Below are 20,001 nucleotides of genomic sequence, written 5' to 3'. Positions count from 1 at the left end.
CAATACAACCCAATGTTCACCCTCCACTAGATCTGACCAGCCCTCACTTCCGTTGAGGAACCAAAAAAATTCCATTTATATAGGCTCATTAGCTTAATTTTCAACTAAATTGCTGTCAAATCAATTATCCTTGACTTTATGAGAAATTAGGCGGTTCCAAATCTAATCAGTGACCTTTCACCACATTCTCGGAAAAAGGTCCAGTTGCTGTATAATTAAAATAAGAATGATTCTTTATATTTTATATATATTTTATTCATTTTGTAGTTAAAATTATTTCAACATTGCCATGTAGTACCTCAGATATTGATGGAAAATCTCAGCAGGTCTGGCAGCATCAATGGAGAGAAAGCAGATTTAACACTTCAGATCCAATGACCCTTCTTCAGAATGTTCCGAATAAGGATCACTGGACATGGAACATTAACTCTGATTTCTCTTCACAGATACTGCCAGATCTGCTGAGATTTTGCAGCAATTTCTGTATTTATTTCAGATTTCCAGCATTTGTCAGACCTCATTTGATCCCAAACTCAAACCCAAATTCCCCAACTCCATACTCCCCACCCCTCCCAGCCTAAGCTCCCATCCCACTCAACTGCAGACCAGCACCCCATCCCCACACCAACTCAGCCTGATATTACACCCCCCTCCCTCCACAGCCAGACCAGGCACTGTCACTTATCTGACACCCCCTTTCTCAAACTAAGCCCATTGCTTATTGGTGATCTAATTGTAACATCATATCCACTTTCCTGTCTACCCGGCTAATCTTTCAACCCTTTGCTTAACAAGAATCTATCTACTTATGCCTTAAAAATATTCAAACAGTGAATCCAATATGTGATTCTCTTCTACTTTAAGATTCTTCAAAATTTTATACGTTTCTAACAAGTCACTTTTTTCTCATGTAAACTCAAGTGGATACAAGCCGAGCTTGTCCACATATTTTTCATGAAACAACCTGCCCATTCCAGATATTACATAGTGAGCCCCTTCTTGGAACAGCTTTTGGTGTGTATACTTTCTTGAATAAATTAACCAATAGAGTCGTGGATTCATAGAGATGTACAGCACAGAAACAGACCCTTCAAGCAAACTTGTCCCAATCAGATATTGTAAAATAATCTAGTCCCATTTGCCAGCATTTGGTCCATACTCCTCTAAACCCTTTATAATCATATACCCATCCAGATATCTTTTAAATGTTGTAATTGTTCCAGCCTCTTTCCTCTGGCAGTTCAATCCACATATGCACGACCCTCTGCCCCTTGGGTCCCTTTTAAATCTTTCCCCCTCACCTTAAATCTATGCCCTCTAGTTTTGGACTCCACAACCCTGGGGAAAAGACCTTGGCTATTCACGCTATCCATGCCCCTCATGATTTTATAAAACTCAATGAGATCACTCCTCAGCTTCCGAAGCTCCCAGGAAAATAGCTCCAGCCTATTCAACCTCTCCCTATTGGTCAAAACATCCAACCCTGGCTACATCCTCATAAATGTTTTCTGAACCCTTTCAAGTTTGACAATATTATTCATTGTACTCAAGATGCTGTCTCATCAGTGCCCTATAGAGCTATTCACTTACCTGGATTCCGAATACCTCACTCACTTGCTACACTATCCTCTTACTCACCTGTCATCCAATTCTCTCGCCCACGTGGCATTGTAGCCCATTACCTACTTATTTGACACCCTAACCCTCACTTACCTTGCACACTTACTTTCGCAGTCATTGTCAAACTAGCCTTGGAAACAATTTGACTTCTGAAATGCAGCCGCATGATATAAGAAAAAGGTATTCTGATGGGATGCATCTAAGAATATTACAGATGTAGCAGCAGAGATAGTGGGTGCAATGTCAGTAATCTTCCAAGAATCCTATTCTGGAAAAGTGCCAGAAGATTGGAAAATTGGATTCAAAAAGTGAATGAGACAATTTGTGAAGAAGGTCATAGATGATCTGATGGAAAACATTTTACTTTGAAGAATAAATTTTACTTTTTAGCTGTGCATTAAATGAGGGAGAGGATAGAAAGAAGTGTCAGGTGAGAATTTTTTTTAACTTGTGAAAGATAATTAAAGGTGATGCCTGAAACTGACTTCAGTGTCAATACTTTAATGTATGACACTTTATATTGGCATACTTCACTCATGCCAATGCCAACTTGCTGCAAGAAAATAATCAACATATCTACCATTGACAAAAAGTTCCAGCTTTCTCAAAATGTTTCCTGGAATTTATGTCATACTTATTTTAATATTACAAAGTAATATCTGTATACAGAATTCAATTTATCTACATTATTCTAAATATATTTATAAACTTTGTTTCTGAAATGTTCCCCAGGCCATATAATGTTATATAAAAGAAATATATGTCGAAGGAAGTGTATTTTGTACCTTGCTAATCCCACTCATTATATTTAAAAGGAAATGGTTTTTTAAACATAATGTCATACTAAAATAAGCATTTCAAAATCAGAAGGGTACAGTTAAATTTTTTTTGCGAATGTGTCATAAATCAAATATCATATGTGGAAATTCTTACATTAAAAGTATGCTTATATATAAAACTCATATAGCATTGGTATAGCCATTCATTCTATAAACAGTCAAGCACAAAGAGATCTCGATCAATTGAGTCAATGGACTAAGGAGTGGCAGATGGAGTTTAATTTGGAGAAATGTGAGGTATTGCATTTTCGTGAAACCAACAAGGGCAAACTTAAACAATTAATGGTAGGTCCCTGGGTAGTGTTGTAGAACAAAAAGACCTTGGGGTTCAGGTACATAATTCTTTGAAATTTTCAACACAGGTAGACAGGGTGGTTATGAAGGCATTTAGCACACTCGCCTTCATTGCGCAGACCTTTAAGTAAAGGAGTTGCGACATCATGTTGAGGTTAAAAAGTGGGGTCTGCAGATGCTGGAGATCAGAGCTGAAAATGTGTTGCTGGTTAAAGCACAGCAGGTCAGGCAGCATCCAAGGAACAGGAAATTCAACGTTTCGGGCCAGAGCCCTTCATCAGGAATGAGGAGAGTGTGCCAGGCAGGCTAAGATAAAAGGTAGGGAGGAGGGACTTGGGGGAGGGGCGATGGAGATGTGATAGGTGGAAGGAGGTCAAGGTGAGGGTGATAGGCTGGAGTGGATGGGGGCGGAGAGGTCAGGAAGAAGATTGCAGGTTAGGAGGGCGGTGCTGAGTTCGAGGGAATCGACTGAGACAAGTTGGGGGGAGGGGAAATGAGGAAACTGGAGAAATCTGTGTTCATCCCTTGTGGTTGGAGGGTTCCCAGGCGGAAGATGAGGCGCTCTTCCTCCAATCGTCGTGTTGTTATGTTCTGCCGATGGAGAGTCCAAGGACCTGCATGTCCTCGGTGGAGTGGGAGGGAGAGTTAAAGTGTTGAGCCACGGGGTGGTTGGGATGGTTGATCCGGGCGTCCCAGAGGTGTTCCCTGAAGCGTTCCGCAAGTAGGCGGCCCGTCTCCCCAATATAGAGGAGGCCACATCGGGTGCAGCGGACGCAATAGATGATGTGTGTGGAGGTGCAGGTGAATTTGTGGCGGATATGGAAGGATCCCTTGGGGCCTTGGAGAGAAGTAAGGGAGGAGGTGTGGGCACAAGTTTTACATTTCCTGCGGTTGCAGGGGAAGGTGCCGGGAGTGGAGGTTGGGTTGGTCGGGGGTGTGGACCTGACGAGGGAGTCACAAAGGGAGTGGTCTTTGCGGAACGCTGATAGTGGAGGGGAGGGAAATATATTCCTGGTGGTGGGGTCCGTTTGGAGGTGGCGGAAATGACGGCGGATGATACGCTGTATATGGAGGTTGGTGGGGTGGTAGGTGAGAACCAGTGGGGTTCTGTCTTGGTGGCGGTTGGAGGGGCGGGGCTCAAGGGCGGAGGAGCGGGAAGTGGAGGAGATGCGGTGGAGGGCATCGTCGATCATGTCTGGAGGGAATCTGCGGTCCTTGAAGAAGGAGGTCATCTGGGCTGTACGGTATTGGAACTGGTCCTTCTGGGAGCAGATGCGGCAGAGACGAAGGAATTGGGAATATGGGATGGCATTTTTACAGGGGGCAGGGTGGGAGGAGGTGTAGTCCAGATAGCTGTGGGAGTCAGTCGGTTTATAGTAGATGTCTGTGTTGAGTCGGTCGCCCGAGATAGAAATGGAAATGTCTAGGAAGAGGAGGGAGGTGTCTGAGACAGTCCAGGTGAATTTGAGGTCGGGATGGAAGGTGTTGGTAAAGTTGATGAACTGTTCAACCTCCTCGTGGGAGCACGAGGCAGCGCCGATACAGTCATCGATGTAGCGGAGGAAAAGGTGGGGGGTGGTGCCAGTGTAGTTGCGGAAGATGGACTGATCCACACATCCTATGAAGAGACAGGCATAGCTGGGGCCCATGTGGGTGCCCATGGCAACTCCTTTAGCTTGGAGGAAGTGGGAGGATTGGAAAGAGAAGTTATTCAGGATGAGGACCAGTTCAGTCAGTCGAAGGAGGGTGTCAGTGGAAGGGTACTGGTTGGTGCGGCGAGAAAGGAAGAAGCGGAGGGCTTTGAGTCCTTCGTGATGGGAGATGGAGGTGTACAGGGACTGGACGTCCATCGTGAAGATAAGGCATTGGGGACCGGGGAAACGAAAATCACGGAGGAGGTGGAGGGCGTGGATGGTGTCCCGAACGTAGGTGGGGAGTTCTTGGACTAAAGGGGACAGAACCATGTCGAGGTACGCAGAGCTGAGTTCGGTGGGGCAGGACCAACCAACCCAACCACCCTGTGGCTCAACACTTTAACTCTCCCTCCCACTCCACCGAGGACATGCAGGTCCTTGGACTCCTCCATCGGCAGAACGTAACAACACGACGGTCGGAGGAAGAGTGCCTTATCTTCCGCCTAGGATCCCTCCAACCACAAGGGATGAACTCAGATTTCTCCAGTTTCCTCATTTCCCCTCCCCCCACCTTGTCTCAGTCGATTCCCTCGAACTCAGCACCGCCCTCCTAACCTGCAATCTTCTTCCTGACCTCTCTGCCCCCACCCCACTCCAGCCTATCACCCTCACCTTGACCTCCTTCCACCTATCACATCTCCATCGCCCCTCCCCCAAGTCCCTCCTCCCTACCTTTTATCTTAGCCTGCCTGGCACACTCTCCTCATTCCTGATGAAGGGCTCTGGCCCAAAACGTCAAATTTCCTGTTCCTTGGATGCTGCCTGACCTGCTGTGCTTTAACCAGCAACACATTTTCAGATCATGTTGAGGTTGTACAGGTAGTTGATGAGGTCTCTTTTGGAGTACAGAGTGCAATTCTGGTCACTCTGCTACAGGAGGGATATAATTAAATTGAAGATGATTCAGAAAAGATTTACCAGGATGTTGGCAGGAATGGATGATTTGAATTAGAAAATCGGTAGGATAGGCTGGGACTATTCAATTTAAAAAGTAAGGTGAATTATATATATTAGCGTGTGTGTAACTCAGTAACAGAAATAGGTCAGCCAGGTTCCTTAAATTACCAAATGACAAGCTGATTCATTGCAAAATAAAACTTTCAAGCAAAGATGATTAACAAAAGTTCGAAAATGCGAAAATATATCCAACTGCCCTTCTTGAAGAGTAATACACACACACACACACACACACACACTCCTCCAAGCACTTTGGTAAAGTAACAGTTGAGTTCAGAAAAAAAAGACTCAAATTTGTCAAAATGCTAGTTAACAGCAGAAGTTACTTTTCATGCAAACTATTGGCACTGTGGTTTCTTCCTGCATTGGTTATAGGTGTTTGAGATCTCGTTTTTTTGATGGCAATAGTGTACATTCAGACTTCTCCTTTAAGAGCCATCTATTTGCAGTGATGTGGTCTTCCAGTTGGGTTTCAACTCAAACCTTGTTGGAGAGAAGTTAAAGGTTGTTGTCAGTGGCAAATACTCTTTGACTACATGTGCTCAAAACCAATGTATTTCACACCCTTAAATTGGATCATGTGACCTCTCTCTGAAAGTGATGATGAGTCAGTGACTCCAGTCAAGCAACTTGCATTCTATGAAAATGCAACATTTCTGCTGCTGTAGCAGGTTCCTTTTGATTAAAAAAGTGTTATTTTCAAAGTTTGTCCAGCTAACAATGTTAATAATTAATATTTCAAATGAAACACTTTCATAACATCTCTGCCCTTAGAGGTAAAAAAAAGCTTCACGGTAGTGAAAGTTTTCTCACAGTGGCTTTGAAAATACAAGTTCTAGAGGTCTTAAAGTTCTTGGATGCTGTAATAAACAAAAGCAAGTACATTTATCCGGTAGGATAAAAACGATTTGAACATCATTACGTTAACATAACTCAGCACCAGCAGTTTACTAATGACACACCTTTCACTCAAAGGTATATAAAGGATGTTTCCATTAGGGCCCACTGTCAAATTGTCACTGTTTTCATCAGCTATCTGTGAAATCTATAAGTTCATTTTCCAAACTCAAACATAGTACGTTCTTTTTTTGAAACCATAACACCCAAATGGCTTCTTTGTGAGGCAACAACTCATTTCTTTTTTTCAATCAATACCCTTTTTGGCAATTCCAAAACTGTTATTGAGATGCTTTTTGTGTCTAAATAAATGTTTGTTGCTTTCTTTTTGGCTTTGATGCTTTACTTTCTTCTGATCCCATTCCAACTGTGGCATATTTAACTTTCTGAGCAATGTCCGTGGCTTCTTCACTCAAGACTTTTATTTTCTTTTCCAACACTTTTAGTTTTTCATGCAATTCACAAATCATATCTGTCCAATTGTCTTAGAATTTTAAATGGTCTTTCTTGAATTTTCTCACTTGCCTGGATTCCTGTTGCCTTTAATGTTTGTACCTGTTCTTCCATAATGCACATCCCATTTTCATTGTTCTCCAAATTGCATTAGAATTCAAAGCTTTCATTGCTCTTTTCGTGGTGTAGTTATAGTAAATTGCCAGTTTTGACCTTTAATTCATTAGTCATCTAACTGTTCTGATTTATCAGCCATTCCTTTTTCTGACCAAGGTCTTTTTCTCAAAGTTGCTGAGACTTGAAGTTCATCAAATGTTCATTGATTACCTCGTTGTTGAATTTGTTTGCAAATGTAACATTTAGATTTTTCAAGTTCTTATTCAAGTGTTTTACTTACTGTGACTGTCACTGAAGTGTTTACACAAGCTTAAGTTTTTTATTAGCAAACTCATCATTCATGCAAGAAGGTTGATTCTCATATTGATTTGTTGCCCTTTATAAAGTCAGAGCCATACAGCATGGAAACAGACCCTTCAGTCCAACTGGCCCATGCTGATTAAGTTCCCATAAAAACCACTCCCACTTGCCTGCATTTGGCACTTATCCCTCCAAACATTTCCTAGATATATACTTATCCAACTGTCTTTTACTCAGAGAGTAGTAAGGGTATGGAATGCTTTGCCTGCAACGGTAGTAGATTCGCCAAGTTTAAGTGCATTTAAGTCGTCATTGGACAGGCATATGGACGTACATGGAATAGTGTAGGTGGGATGGGCTTCAGATTAGTATGACAGGGTGGCGCAACATCGAGGGCCGAAGGGCCTGTACTGCGCTGTAATGTTTTATGTTCTTTTAAATGTTGCAAGTGTACTTGCATCCACCACTTCCTCTGGCAGTTCATTCCACATGTGAATGACTCCCTATGTAAAAAGGTTGCCCTTTATGTCTTTTTCAAAACTTTATCCTCTCAACTTAAAAATATATCCCCTGGTTTTGAACTCCTCCACACTTGGGAAAAGACCCTTGGTATTTATTTTATCTATGTCCCTCTTGATTTTACAAATCTGCTACGCTCAGCCTCCTACGCTCCAGTGAAAAATGTCCCAGTCTATCCAGTCTATTTTTATAACTCAACCCCTTCATTCTTGGCAACATCCTGGTAAATCTTTTCTGAATCCTTTCCAATGTAATAATATCCTTCCTAAAGCAGTTCGACCAGAACTGCACACAGCACTCCAGAGGAGTCCGCACCAACTACCTGCACAACCTCAACATGACATCCCAACTCCTATACTCAAAGTCTGAGCAATGAAGACAAGCATGCTAAATGCCTTTTTAAACACCCTGTTTACTTGTGATGCAAATTTCAAAGAATTACGTATTTGAACCCCTAGGTCTCTCTGGTCTACAACACTACCCAGAACCCTACCATTAATTGTATCAGTCCCAACCTTGTTTGTTTTACCAAAATGCAATATCTTGCATTTATCCAAATTAACCTATCTTAGCTTTTGACTGAAACAACACAAGAACACCATAGAAAATAAAAGAAAAAAATCCCCAAATGTAGCTCAGACACAGAGAGACCTGGATGTACGTGTACACGAATCATTGAAAATAGCAGGGAAAGTTCAGAACACAATTAATCAAATTTCAGTAATTTTGCTTTAAGTTGAAGCATAGTGTACAAAAGTTAGGAAATTGCAAGGAACCTTGATAAAATACTTAAAAAACATAAACCTCAGCTGGAATATTATGTGCAATACTGGACACCATATTTTAAGGAAGAATGTGAAGATATTGGAGAGTGGAAAAAAAATTTACAAAAACAGCTACAAGTAGGCAGGCTTCAGTTTCTGAAGGGATTGGTGAAGTTGAGAGTTTTGCCTTGATAAGAGAAAGTTCTGAGAGCGGAGATTTGATAGATATATTTAAATTCATAAGAAATCTGAACAGAGCAGGTAGGGAGAAATTATTCCTGTTGTCAGAAGAGTTGAAATCCGAAAGGCACCAATGTAAGGTAATTTGAAAAGTACCAGAGGCAACATAAGAAAAATAATTTTCAGGCAGTGAGTCTTTGTAGTCTGGGATGAATTGTCTGAGGATGTAGTGGTGGTAGATTAGACTCATGCTTTGAAAACTGATTTGGATAATTACCTGAAGAGAAAATATTTGCAGAGCAACCGGGGAAAGGCAGTGGAGTAGAACTAGCTGAGGTTCTCTTGTGTTGTGCTGTACTCATTCTATGGTTTCATCATTTTAGTTTATCTCTTACTTTGTTCATTCCCTGCCTGTTGGTATCACTGGTTCTGGATTAGTGGTGCTGGAAGAGCAGGCAGCTCCTTGGATGCTGCCTGAACTGCTGTGCTCTTCCAGCACCACTAATCCAGAATCTGGTTTCCAGCATCTGCAGTCATTGTTTTTACCTGGTATCACTGGTTGAACTAACGTTTATTATCAATCCCTAATTGCCCATGAGAAGGTGGTGGTGGTGACCTCCTTTTTGAACTACTGTAGTCTTTTGGGGATAGGCACACCCACAGTGCTGTTGGCAAGAGAATTCCAGTGTTTTGACTCAGCGACAGTGAGGCAATGTCAATGTAATTCCGAGGTTAGGATGGGTGTGTGACTTGGAGGGAAAATTGCTGGTGGTGGTGGATTCTCATGGATCTGCTGCCCTTATCATCCCCGGTGGTTGAGATCACAAGAGCCTTGGTAAATAATTGCAGTCCACCTTGTGGATGGCAAGTACTGCTGCCATAGTGCATCACTGGTAGAAGGAGTGAATGCTGAAGGTGAGAGATGGGCTGCCAGTTAAATGGGTTATTTTGTCCTGAATGGTGTCAAATGTCTTGAATGTGGTTGGAGCTACACGCATCAGGGCTTGTGGTGATTCTATCACACTCCTAACTTCTGCCTTAGTGGATGGTGGATAGCCTTTGGAGAGTCAGGAGGTGTGTTACTCTCTTCAGAATTCGTAGCTTCTGACTTGCTGTTACAACCACATTATTTATTTGGTTGGTCCATTCAGTTTCTAATCAGTGAAAACCATTGGATGTTGATAGTGGGGGATTCAGTGATGGTAATTCCATTATATGTTATGGATGATGGTTGCATTCTGTCCTGTTGGAAATAGCCATTGCCTGGCATTTGTGTAGCACAAATATTAGTTTCAACTTGTCAGCACAGACCTCAATGTTGTCCAAGTCTTCCTGTATTTGAACATGGACTGCTTTGGTATCTGGGGAGTCAGGAATGGGGCCAAACATCAGGCATTTATCAGCAAACTTCTTCAGCTGTGAACTTACAATGGAGGGAAGAACATTAATGATGCAGCTGAAGATAGTTAGGCCTGGGAATCTATCTTGAGGAACTCCCGCAGAGTTATCTTGGAATACAGAAAACTGGTCTCTGACAACCACAAATTATTGCTTGGTGTGATACTAACTAGTGGTCTCATAGTGGATCCACCTGATTCCCATTGACTCCAGCTTGCTTGAACTCTTGACACCCTTGGTCTAATGCTGCCTTTATGTCAAGGGAAGTTACCCGCACTTCCTTTTTTAGATTAGATTAGATTAGATTACTTACAGTGTGGAAACAGGCTCTTCAGCCCAACAAGTCCACACCGACCCACCAAAGCGCAACCCACCCAGACCCATTCCCCTACAGTTACCCCTTCACCTAACACTACGGGCAATTTAGCATGGCTAATTCACCTAACCTGCACATTTTTGGACTGTGGAAGGAAACCGGAGCACCCGGTTTTGAGTTCAACTCTTTTATCTACATTTGGGCAAATGTGGAATGCATAATGCACATTAATGAGCAGGTTATTGTTGAGTGAGCTCTGCTTGGTAGCACTGTCAGTGAGACCTTCCATCATTCTGCTGATGATGGAGAGTAAGTTATTGGAAGAGTAATTGACTGAATTAGATTTGTCCTGTTTATTGTGGACATGTACCTGGACAAGTTTGACATTGTAGGTAGGTGCTTGTGTTGAAATGGTACAAGAACAGCTTGGTTAAGGATATGGCTAGTTCTAGATCACAAGTTTTCAGTTCTGTTGCTGGAATGTTGTCAGGCCCCACGGACCTTTGCAGGCCCTGTAGACTGTGCACGCCCCAGGGCCTGCATGGCTTAATATCATGTGAAATGAATTGAGTTACAGAAGGCTGATATTTGGGGCTTCATTGCAAATGTTCAGCTTTGCCTTTTGTCATTAAGGATGTATAGCATCCAGCTTCAGTGAGTTTAGATTAGATTAGATTACTCTCAGTGTGGAAACAAGCCCTTCGGCCCAACAAGTCCACACCAACCCTCTGAAGAGCAACCCACCCAGACCCATTCCCCTACATTTACCTCTTCATGGCCAATTCACCTAACCTGCACATTTTTGGACTGTGGGAGGAAACCGGAGCACCTGGGGAAAACCCACGCAGACACAAGGAGAATATGAAAACTCCACACAGACAGTTGCCTGAGGCGGGAATTGAACCCGGGTTCAATGGCACTGTGAGGCAGTAGTGCTAACCACTGTGCCACCGTGAGTTGTTTAATTGTCCGACATCATTCACTAGTAGACATGACAGGACTGCAGAGCTTAGTATGATTAACGGGCTGTTGGATCTCTGAACTGATCATTCGGTGTTGATTCTGCTAGCTGACACATGTCTAGTCTTGTGTTGTGGCTTCACCAGTTTAACACCCCATTTTAAAATATACTTGGTGCTGCTGCTCACTCTTGCACTGCTGTTGTGACAGTGACATAGTGGTAATGTCACTGAGCTTGTAATCCAAAGACTTAGGCTAATGCTCTGGGGACAGGGTTCAAACTCCACCACAGCAAGCAATGAATAAAGTTCAGGAATTAAAAGTAAGTCTATTGGCAACTATTTAGTCATTGTCAATTCTCATAAGTTGCAGGTCAGTTCACAAATGTTCTTTAAGGAAGGAAATCTCCATCTTTACCTGATCTAGCCAACATGTGACTTTGGACCCACAGCAAAGTATTTAACTCTTAACTGCTCTCTAAAATGGCCCAGCAATCCACACAGTTCAAGAACAATTTGGGATAAGCATTAAGATCCAGCCAGTGATTCCGAGAACATATGATGGATGCCTGGTTTGATGGCAACGGTAGATTGAGGGATATGGCAGGCCGGGAGATTATATATTGCACTTGAATAAAATTCTGTTTCTATTGATGACCCACAGCACGTCATAAATACCAGTCCTGAGTCACTAGATCTGTTTGAAATCTAACCAATTTAGCATGATAAGTGTACCATACAACACGATGGAAGGTATTTTTGTTATGAAGGTGAGTCTGCACAATTATCATTCCCTCAGTGCTGTCATGGATAGATGCATCAATGACAGATCAATTAGTGAGGACAACTTGAAGCGTATTATTTTTGGCATCACCTCCACAGGTTGAGTCTAGCAGTTACATCCTTTAAGGCTGAGCCTAGTTGATCTGAGGTTATTAAGCCACTTTTGCTGATGGACATTGAAAACCTCCACTCAACGTACATTCTGTGCCTTTGCTATCTTCAGTGCTGCCTTGAACATAGAGGTCCACATGCAGGAGAATTCATTTATCAGCTAAGGAGGGGTGCAGTACATTATAATCAAAAGGACATTTCCTTGCCCATGTTTGTTCTGATGCGATGAGACTTTGTGGGCTCCAAAATGAATGTTGAGGGCTCTCATGACAACTTCCTCACAATTAAATGCTATTGTGCCATTACCTCTCCAGTGGGACAAGCCATAAACAGGGATGGTGGTGATGGTGCTTGCTTACATTATCTATAAGATGTGCTCCATGTGAGTATCACTATGGGAGACTTTTTGCTTGCCTAGTCTGTGGGAAAGCTCTCCCAATTTTGCCACAAGCACCTAAGTGTTAATAAGGAAGACTTTGCAGGGCTCTGCGTATCATTATATTTTCTGGTGCCTTAGTTGAATCCAGGTGCTCTGTTGAGTTTCAGTCCATTTCTCATGTTTTGCAGTAGCTAGATACAATTGACTGGCTTACTAGGACCTTTCAGAGGACCGAAGAGTCATTCACCTATAGATAAGGTAGATATTCCTTCGCTAAGTATATTAGGATTTTCCCACAACAGGTTTGTACAACTGGGTGGCATACTTGATCAGAGGTAAGTTTAGAGTTAACTACATTGCTGCGGCTCTCAAAATGCTATGAATTGGTAAAGAAGGTAGATTTATTATCTTTAATATCCACAAAAGGTATCTATAGTTTCTTGGTTGACATCTGTTTCAGATTTGTTTAATGAACTGGTTTAAAATTTGCAGTAGAAGTTGCTGGGTGCTAGAGGGATTATGAGATATCCTTGCAGATAAGACTAAGGCTAATCCAAAGAGATTCTATAAGTATATTAAGAGCAAAAATTGTAACTAGGGAGAGAATAAGCTCCCTTAAAGAAAACCAGGTCATCTGTGTGCAGTACCGCAGGAGATGGGAGATATACTAAATGACTAATTTGCATCAGTTATTGCTGTGGAAAATGACATTGAAGCTAGACAACTTAGGGAAATAAATATTGATGTCATGAAAACATTCCATGTTATAGAAGAGGAGGTGCTGGAGGTCTTAAAAAACATAAAGGTGAATGAATCTCTGGAACATGATCAAGTGTATTCCAGGACATTGTAGGAAGCTAGGGAAGATATTGTGGGGCCTCTAACAGAGATACTTATGCCATCTACTGTCATGTGTGAGGTGGTGAAGGACTAATGTTGTGCCTTTATTTAAGAAATAATGTAACGAGAATCCTGGGAACTATAAACTGGTGAGTTTGACATCAGTGATGAGTAAGTTTCTGGAGGAGATTCTGAGAAATACGATTTACATGCATTTGGAGAGGCACGCTATCATTAGGAATGGTCAGCATGGTTTTGTGCAAGGGAAATCTTGTCTCACAAACTTGATTGAGTTTTTTGAGGACATGACCAAAAAGACAAATGAGGGCAGAGCAGTAGGAGTTGTCTACATGGATCATAATAAAGCCTTAGACAAGGTTCCACAAGGTAGAATAGTTGGTAAAGTTAAATCACATGGAATTTAGGGAGAGCTTACCAATCAGATACAAAATTGGCTTGACGGTAGGAAATGGTGGTGGTAGGGGATTGTTTTTCAGACTGGAGATCTCTGACCAGTGCTGTACCACAGGGATCAGTACTGGATCCATTGTTGTTTATTATTTACATAAATGATTTTGATGAGAATTTAGGCAGCATGATTAGTAAGTTTGCAGATGACACCAAAATTGCTGGTGAAGTGGACAGCGAAGAAGGTTATCTAAGAATACAAAGGAATCTTGGTCAATTGGGTCAATGGGCTGGGGAGTGGCAGTTTAATTTGTGCAAATATGAGGTATTGCATTTTAGTAAAACAAACAAGGGCAACACTTATTCAATTAACGATAGGGCCCTGGATAGTGTTGTCAAACGGAGGAACCTAGGGGTTCGGATCCATAGTTCTTTGGAAGTTGCACCACAGATAGACCAAATACTTAAGAAGGCATTTAATACACTTGCCTTCATTGCTCAGACCATTGAGTGTAAGAGTTGGGACATCATGTTGAGGTTGTACAGGACATCTTGTTCAGTTTTGTGTACAGTTCTGGTCACCCTGCTACAGGAAGGATATTAAATTGGAGAGGGTTCAGAAAAGATTTCCAAGGATATTATTGGGACTGGAGGGTTTGTGTTATAAGAAAAGGCTGGATAGGCTGGCACTTTTTCACTGGAGCATCAGAAGTTGAAGAGTGACTTTATCAAGATTCATAAAATCATGAGGGGCATAGATGAGGTGAATAGCAAAGTTCTTTTCGCTAGCGTGAGGGAGTTAAAAACTAGAGGATTCTCACATTCCAGTCACTTAATCTGAACTATCATCATTTTTTCTCCAGCTGCACCCTACACCCACTACCCCATCACCACACTACCTACCCCCTCCCAAACAATAGCATAAATGCTGCCCCTCCACACTTCACCAGCTCTGATGAAGAGTCACCTAGATTTGAAACATTAGTTTGCTCTTTCTCAGTGGATGCCGTCTGACCCGCTGTGATCTCCAGCATTTGTTGTTTTCAGTACAGATTCTAGCATCCACAGTAATTTGCTCCAAGATTTAGAATGCAACCTTTTCACACAGAGGATGGCTCATATATGGAATAAACTGTCACAGGAAAGGTTTTTTTTCATAGCATCCCTACAGTGGAAACAAGCCATTCAGCCCAGTGGGTCCACACCATCCCTCCCTGACCCATCACCCTACCATAACCCTGCATTTCCCGTAGCTGGTCCACCCAGCCTGCACATCCCTGGATACTATGGGCAATTTAGCATGGCCAATCCACCTAATGTGCACATCGTTGGACTGTGGGAGGAAACCAGAGCACCTAGACATATGGAGAATATGAAAATTTCACATCGACAGTCACCCGAGGTCAGAATCAAACCCATGTCCTTGGCACTGTGAGTCAGCAGTGCTACCCACTGATCGACTGAAGAGATAGATGCAGGTGCAATTCCAATATTTGAAAAGACATTTGGATAAGTACATGATTGGAAAGTTTTAGAGGGATATGGGCCAAATGCAGGTAAGTGGGACTAGTTTATTTTGGGAACATGGACGAGATGGACCAAAGGGTCTGTTTCCATGCTAATGACTGTATGATTCTGGATTACAAATTGAGTAACATAGCCATGGTGCTATCAAGCCCGTACAGTTGTAAAAGTGAGGGAAAAATTTGTGAAATGTGCAGCGTAACTCCTTCATCCAGGCTCATCAGCCTTTGAATGGCTTAGCAAACTGTCTCTAAAGATAACACAAAAGGCATAAAATTCCTCTTCTGGCATACAAAAAAAGTGCAGTGTTTTTTGGGGCTTATTCACGCCTCTCTCGTTCCACCCCACTCCCATCCCCACCCCATCAGCTGTCATCTCCTTCTCCTCCAAAACCTAAAATATTGACAGGCTCAGTGGAGATACAGTGGAATTTTCTGCCTTCCTACACCTAGCAAACTACAGTGGGCCAGCCATTTGACGCCTGCAGCTCGCTAAAAACTTTGAAATGAGGTTCAAGCACGGTTTTGGTCAGTCCTCAGGCTGACAGGATCTGCTGATCGAAGCAGCCTCTCCTATGTTTTTGATGGGCTGGATAATCAGCAGCTGCTCTGATGTTGCCAGTTTTAATTCCCATGAAAATTAAAAATGACACCCTTGACAGTATTTAGCTTGATCACTTACCAAGGTATTTGCGTGTTACTGTCGCTGGAGCTTATTTGTCATCAAATTCACTCGTCTATCCTGGACTGACTAACCTCAAAGTTATAAAATTGCGAGTGAAGTCATGGTCTAAGAGGTACTTGAGTTTTAGTTTCAAGAAAGTGCTTTAAAAATAGTCGTTAGCTCTTTATGAAGGGGGATTATAGCATTCATCTAAAGAAAGATTTGCTTAATAAATTGAGCCAACCAATTGGATACACACAATTAACAAAGCCTTATGGTATGTTTGTTTAAAGATCTCACATTTCGTGGCAAAGCACTGAGGTAGATTCCTGTCAGGGCTGAACTTCAAAACGGGGGCCTGCATGTCTCTCTGATAATGCTGTGCTAAAATAAATGTTGTGGCTGCAGGCACAGGCCGAAGTGTGGGTATTCTATAGCGTGTGACTCACCTCCTGACTCCTTAAAATCTATCCATTAACCAAAGGGCACAAGTCAGGAGTATGATGGAATACTCCTCACAATCCGTGATGCATGCAGCTTAAGCAACACTTAATATACTAGACCCAACCCAAGACAATGTAGCCTGCTTGATCGGCACTCCATCGGCTCTCCTTTAAATATTCCTGCTCTTCAGCACCAATGGTCGCAAAGTATACTAGTTATAAGATGTCTGTGGCAATTCACCAAAACACTTTCATGGCACCTTTCTAACCCATAATATCTGCCTTCTGGAGAACTAGTGATAGCAGGTACATGAAATTGTCACCACTTCAAGTTCCCCTTCAAATGACTCACTGCATCCTGATATGGAAAACTGTCTCTGATCCTTCATCATTGTTGGGTGGCATGAACAGGGTATGCACTTTGGAGGAAGAATAGAGGAGCTGGATATTATTTAAAGAGAGAAGGACAGCTGATGTTACATCACAGAAGATTTTGAGTCCAGAACTAAAAGGCATAGGTTTAGGGTGAGAGGGGAAAGATATAAAAGAGACCTAAGGGGCAACCTTTCACACGTGTATGCAATGAGCTACCAGAGGAAGTGCTGGAGGCTAGTACAATTGTAACTTTTAAAAGGCATTTGGATGGGTATATGAATAGGAAGGGTTTGGGGTGAAATGGGACGGGTGCTGGCAGGTGGGGCTAGATTGGGTTGGGATATCTGGTCGGCATGGACGGGTTGGATCGAAGGGTCTGTTTCCATGCTGTACATCTCTATGACTCTTAAGTTACCAGGAAGGACTGTTCTTCTCAGCCTCTCCCCTCATCTCAGGCATGGTGACACCCAGGTTAAGCCATCACCAGTTGTCTCTCTCTAATGGGATGATAGCATCCCATGTGGCAGATTGATAAATATAAGGTCTAAGCACATGGTATCAGCGTAGCCTTTCTTCTATTCACTCATGGCCAGCAATTGTCCATCCTTTGTGGCCATTGAGAAAGCCATGGTGAGCTGTAGGCTGGTGCATAATACCCTTAGGAAGGGAATTCCAACAACTTAGCAAGTTGGATCCAAAAATGACTTAGTGATAGGAGTCAAAGGGTAGGAGGTTTTTTTGTGTGACTGGAAGCTGGTGTCCAGTGGCATACCCCAGGGATCAGTGCTGGGTAGTATATGTGTTATATATAAAAGGTATTGATGAGAATGTGGGTGGAATGATAAATAAGTTTGCAGTTAACATGAAGATTGGCCAAGATTAGAGTGGTGCTGGAAAAGCACAGCAGGTCAGGCAGCGCCCTAGGAGCAGGAAAATGGACATTTCGGGCAACAGCCCTTCATCAGAAATGAGTCTGGCAGACGCAGGGGTGGCGAGATAAATGGGCGGGGGGTGTGGCTGGAGAGAAGTTAGCTGAGAGTGCAATAGGTGGATGGAGGTGGGGGTAAAGGTGATATGTCTATGAGGAGGGTGGAGTAAATAGGCGGGAAAAAAGATTGACAGTGGGACAGTTCATGGGGACGGTGCTGAGCTGGAAGATTGGAATTGGGGTAAGGGTAGGGGGGAGGGGAAACGAAGAAACTTGTGAAGTCCACATTAATGCCCTGGGGTCGAAGGGTTCCAAGCCATGGGCACCAGCAAGGGCCACAGTTATGCCTGCCTCTTTGTCAGCTACGTGGAACAGCACCACTCCCCGCCTCCACCTCCGCTACATTGATGACTACATTGGTGCCACCTCGAACAGTTCATCAACTTCACCAACACCTTGACCTTATATTTACCTGGACCATCTCTGACACCTCCCTCCCCTTCCTGGACCTCTCCATCTCCATCAACGATGACCGACTCAACACTGACATTTTCTATAAACCCACCAACTCCCACAGCTACCTGGACTACACCTCCTCCCACCCTACCTCCTGCAAAAATGCTATCCTGTATTCTCAACTCCTCTGCCTCTGCCATATCAGCTCCCAGGAGGACCAGTTCCACCACAGAGCACACAAGGTAGCCTCCTTCTTTAAACACCACAATTTCCTCTCCCACGTGGTTGAAGATGCCCTCCACCGCATCTTATCCACGTTCCACACCTCCGTCGTGAAACCCCACCCCTCCAACCGCAACAAGGAAAGAACTGCCATGGTGCTCACTTTTCACCCTACCAACCTCCACATAAATCACATCATCCGCCAAAACTTCCACCACCTGCAAACTGACCCCATCACCAGGGATATATTCCCCCCCCCCCCCACCCCATCCACTTTCCGCAAAGACCGTTCCCTCCGAGACACCCTCGTCAGGTCCAAGCACCCCCAACAACCCACCCTCCCCTCCTGGCACCTTCCCCTGCCACCGCAGGAATTGCAAAACCTGCGCCCACACCTCCTCCCTCACCTCAGTCCAAGGACCCAAAGGAGCCTTCCACATCCATCAAAGTTTCACCGGCACTATCATACATGCGATTTATTGTATCTGTTGCTCCGGGATGTGGTCTCCTTTACACTGGGGAGACCGGATGCTTTCTCACAGAATGCTTCAGGGAACATCTCCAAGACACCCGCACCAATCAACCCCACCATCCTGTGGCCAAACATTTCAATCCTGCCTTCCACTCTGCCGAGGACATGCAGATCCAGGGCCTCCTCCATTGCTGCTCCCTCACCACCTGACGCCTGGAGGAAGAACACCTCATCTTCCACCTCGGGACCCTTCAACCCCATGGCATCAATATGGACTTCACCAGTTCCTTCATTTCCTCTCCCCCCTCCTGACCCCAGTTCCAATCTTCAGCACCGTCCCCATGACCTGTCCCACCTGTCAATCTTCCTTCCCACCTATCCGCTCTGCCCTCCCCTCTGACCTATCACCTTTACCCCCCACCTCCATCCACCTATTGCACTCTCAGCTACCTTCTCTCCACCTCCCTCCCATTTATCTCTCCACCACAGAGGCTCCCAGACCTATTCCTGATGAAGGACTTTTGCCCGAAATGTCGATTTTCCTGCTCCTTGGAGTGCTGACTGACCTGCTGTTCTTTTCCAGCACCACTGTAATCGTGACTCTGATCTCCAGCATCTGCAGTACTCACTTCCGCCATGAAGATTGGCCAGGTGGTTAGTAGTGAGGAGGAAGGTCTTAGGTTACAGGACGATATAGACAGCTTGGACAGGTGGGCAGATCAGTACAGAGCAGAATTTGACACTGAAAGGTCAGAGAGTCATAGAGATGTACAGCATGGAAACAGACCCTTCGGTCCAACTCGTCCATGCCGACCAGATATCCCAGCCCAATCTAGTCCCACCTGCCAGCACCTGGCCCATATCCCTCCACACCCTTCCTATTCATATACCCATCCAAATGCCTCTTAAATGTTGCAATTGTACCAGCCTCCACCACTTCCTCTGGCAGCTCATTCCATACACGTGCCATCCTCTGCACGAAAAGGTTGCCTCTGATGTCTCTTTTAATTCTTTCCCCTCTCACCCTAAACGTATGTCCTTTCGTTCGGGACTCCCCCACCCCAGGGAAGAGACTTTATCTATGTATCCT

General features: G+C 43.7%; 1 protein-coding gene across 2 annotated transcripts in view; it reads left to right on the top strand.

The window, feature by feature from the left end:
• The window catches only part of eya4 (EYA transcriptional coactivator and phosphatase 4), a 545,404-nt gene that overhangs the window by 1,002 nt on the left and 524,401 nt on the right, over positions 1-20,001 (top strand). The window lies entirely within an intron of this gene.

Source organism: Hemiscyllium ocellatum, chromosome 3, assembly GCF_020745735.1.
Source record: "Hemiscyllium ocellatum isolate sHemOce1 chromosome 3, sHemOce1.pat.X.cur, whole genome shotgun sequence".
Lineage (NCBI taxonomy): Eukaryota > Metazoa > Chordata > Chondrichthyes > Orectolobiformes > Hemiscylliidae > Hemiscyllium > Hemiscyllium ocellatum.
This window is presented reverse-complemented; position numbering and strand designations above follow the sequence as displayed.